The sequence below is a fragment of the Mus pahari genome, chromosome 3 (genome assembly GCF_900095145.1).
Source record: "Mus pahari chromosome 3, PAHARI_EIJ_v1.1, whole genome shotgun sequence".
NCBI classification, from domain to species: Eukaryota; Metazoa; Chordata; class Mammalia; order Rodentia; family Muridae; genus Mus; species Mus pahari.
Window position 1 is genome coordinate 74,249,934 of NC_034592.1, and position 3,614 is coordinate 74,253,547.

At 43.2% G+C, this 3,614-nt stretch overlaps 1 pseudogene; it reads right to left on the reverse strand.

Moving 5' to 3' along the window:
- Positions 1 to 1,498: 1,498 nt before the first annotated feature.
- Positions 1,499 to 2,073, reverse strand: LOC110317956 (annotated as a pseudogene).
- Positions 2,074 to 3,614: the final 1,541 nt, after the last annotated feature.

Genomic DNA, 3,614 nt, shown 5'->3' on the forward strand with positions numbered 1-3,614 from the left:
ACACAGATAATAAATAAATAAAAAAAAAAAAAAAAAAAAAAAAAAAAAAACCACCATTCTTGAATTTTCATTAAAGAGTGAGTTAATGTTTTCTTCATAAATATAATACTTCTCATTTTTACATCTTTAATCCATTTTATTATTAAAGTCTATTTGTTTCTATTTTCTTTATATCATGGATCCCAACATTTATTTGATTTATTCATTAATTTATTCATTTTATGTCGCATTTGATATACATCTCTATTTGTGTGTATGTGTGTATGTATATGACCTGAAAAGTAAGAGATCAACATTAATTAGTGTGTTTCTTTCTATATTCTTCCTCCTTATTCTCTGAGTTAGTTTTCCAAATCCTGAAGCCCAACAATTCAGGCAGACTTACTTGATGAATTCCTATACCTTCTCATGGAACTTGAATTTTCATGTCTCTAGGTTCCAGCACTAGAGTTATCGGCATGGCCAGGAAATCCTGACTTTTGCACAAATGTTAGGGATCAGAACTCAGATTCTCATACTGAGTCATCTCCCAGTTCCAAATTTTATTTTGTTTTATATATTTATAAAAAATTTGGTGTTATCTTTTCCATGGTTTTTTACATCTCCTGAAGTATGAATATGAAGAAAAAAGGAAATCATGGAAATTTAGATAAGAGACAGAGATGAAAGAATATTTAGGAAATGAGAGAGATTATGAGTATGTGAGGATGACCCATGCATGGTAAAACAATAATATTTAAGGAAAAAGAACCATCAGATGATTTTGAGCAAAACATTGCTTTTGTTTCATTTATACTTTGAAGAATTTTTTCTGAACCGTTTTATTCTTTTAATTAGGATATACCTCTCTACTGAGATCTTTTGATATCAATGAATACTATAATTCTAATTTTGGGGGGTTCAGCAAACTTCATTGATGTTATTCAGGAGAGTAGGGCTCCTAAGGTCCTTCCTGTTATTATGGGAATCTGGGATGGAAACTATGAAGGAGAAGCTCAGTGATGGTGGCTGAGTTTGGACAAGTAATTCTCAGCAACCAAGGGCCTCTCTCTTTCTCTCAATGTCCTCGCTGAGGTGAGTGGTCCAGGATTTCTTACTCTTTGGAGGCAATGTAGGCTAAGAGGTCTACTACCCTGCTGCTGTAGCCATATTCATTGTCATACCAGGAAATGAACTTTACAAAGTTGTCATGGAGAGCAATGCCAGCCACAGCATCAAAAGTGGATGAGTGGGAGTTTCCCTTGAAGTCACAGAAGACAACCTGGTCCTCAGTCTAGCCCAGGGTGCCCTTTAGTGGGCCCTTGGATGTCTGTTTCACCACCTTCTTGATGTCATCATGCTTGGCAGGTTTCTCCAGATGCCATATCAGATCCACTATGAATATATTGGGTGTAGGAACATGGAATTCCATGAAAGTGAGCTTCCTGTTCTGCTCTGGGATGAACTTGCACAATGCCTTGGCTGCATCAGTGGGTGCAGGGATGATGCTTGTGGCAGCCTAGGAGCCATCCACAGTCTTCGGAGTGGCAGTGATAGCATGGACTGTAGTCATGAATCCTTCTACAATGCCAAAGTTGTCATGGATGACCTAGGACAGGGGGGTAAGCAGTTAGTGTTACAGGATGTATACCTGACAATCTTGAATGGGTTGTCATATTTCTCATGGTTCACATCCATCACAAATGTTGGGGTATCAGCAGAAGGGGCAGAGATGATGACCATTTTGGCCTCACCCTTCAAGTGAGCCCTGGCCTTCTCCATGGTGGTGAAGGTATCAGTAGACTCAACAACATACTCAGCACCAGCAATACCCCATTTAACTTTAGCAGGATCTTGCTCCTGGAACATGAAGGTAGGCTTCCCATTGATGACAAGCTTCCCATTCTCAGCCTTGACTGTGCCATTAAATGTGCCATGGTTAGAGTCAAACTGGAACATGTAGACCATGTAGTTGAGGTCAAGGAAGGGGTCATTGATGGCAACAATCTCTACTTTGCCAGATGCAGAGCAGAAGACAGCCCTGGTAACCAGGTGCCCAATACAGCCAAATCAGTTCACACTGACCTTCACCATTGGGACTACAGGATGAGTCTGGTACTGCATGAGATGCATCTGTTTCTGGAACAGGGGGGAGCAGAGACTATAATTCTAATTTCTAAGGCTGTGGGGCAATGGGCTATGCACAGAAAGCCTGGTCTCCAGTTGAGCTTAGGTCTTGACCTGGTGGGTGGTAATTTCCACCTACATGGGACAGAAGACATTCAATCATGTCTCCTGAACCCCTGGCTCCTGTCGAAGTTACTGCCCCCACAACCCCACAGGAGAGGTCTGTGGCTATCAGTCACACAGATAATGTCCCAAGCTTCTGGCATTCTGGCTAGACTCCACCCCCACAGTTACCTGACTATAGCCAGGTATGCTCCTCCCCACAATTACCTGGCAACAGCAAGATAGCCCAGCCCACTATAAGAGGAGCTGCTTGGACCCTCCTTGCTCTCTTTAAGCTTTAACCTTTCTTACTCTCTAGCCCTCCTTTTCTCTTCCCTTCCCCTCACTCCAGGTGACTATGGCCGGCCACTCCCTCTCTCTTTCTACTTTCTCTGCTTTCTCCCTGCCTTTCTACAATAAAGCTCTAAAACCATAGACTATCTCTGTTCATCAAGGCCTGCCATGCTTGAAGATGGGATAGGAGTTCTCCTAATGAGCTGCATCTAATATCCTGTCAGAAGGCCATCCTGTGCTCCAGCCACAGACCTGACCAAGGACTATTGCCTGTGTGGGAACCATTCAGCACCCCCTCTCAACCTGCCCTCTCTTCCCTTCCTCCTGGGGCCAAGGGGCCAACAGCTGCTCTGGGGCCCCTATTCTGTTCTTAGCTCCTCCCACTGCATCCAGCATGGGATGCTGGAGACTGAGGACCTGGTACCTGGGGCTGCCCCTTGTTCACCAACTGCCCTGTGGGGTCAGTGGCTTAACACAGCCAGATGCCCACCCAGGACCTTGTGGAAAGTGTGGGCAGTCCTCCCGCATCCGCCTGCCCAGAGCACAGGAACTCTGGCAGGATGCGGGTTCTCTTCCACTCCCCTCTTTCCCCCACACCCACAGCCCCATATAAGGCTACCAATTTGTTTCCAAGAATACTATAAACATGTCTGGTTGTAGTGGCACATGCTTTAACCTCAACACCCAAGAGACAGATAAAGGTACACCTTTCTGAGTTCATAGCCAGGCAGCTTTTCTAGTGCTATGTTGGTTAAGGTTTCATTTGTTATGTTGAAACAGTATAACCAAAAAGCAAGTTGGAGAAAAAGGGGTTTATTTGGCTTGCACTTCTACTTTATATATAATCTATTGTTGAAGGAAGCCAGTACAGAAACTGAAATAGGGTAGGGATCTAGAGGTAGGAGCTGATGCAGATTCAAAGGAGGGGTGAAGCTTACTGGCTTGCTACCCATGATTTTCTCAACCTGCTTTGTAATAGAACCTAAGACCACCAACACAGAGATAGAACCACCCATTATGGGCTGGGCCCTCTCATATCAATCACTATTTTTAAAAAATATTCTATGTAAGATTTTTTTCAAAGCAATTTCTCAGTTGAGGTTTCTACCTTT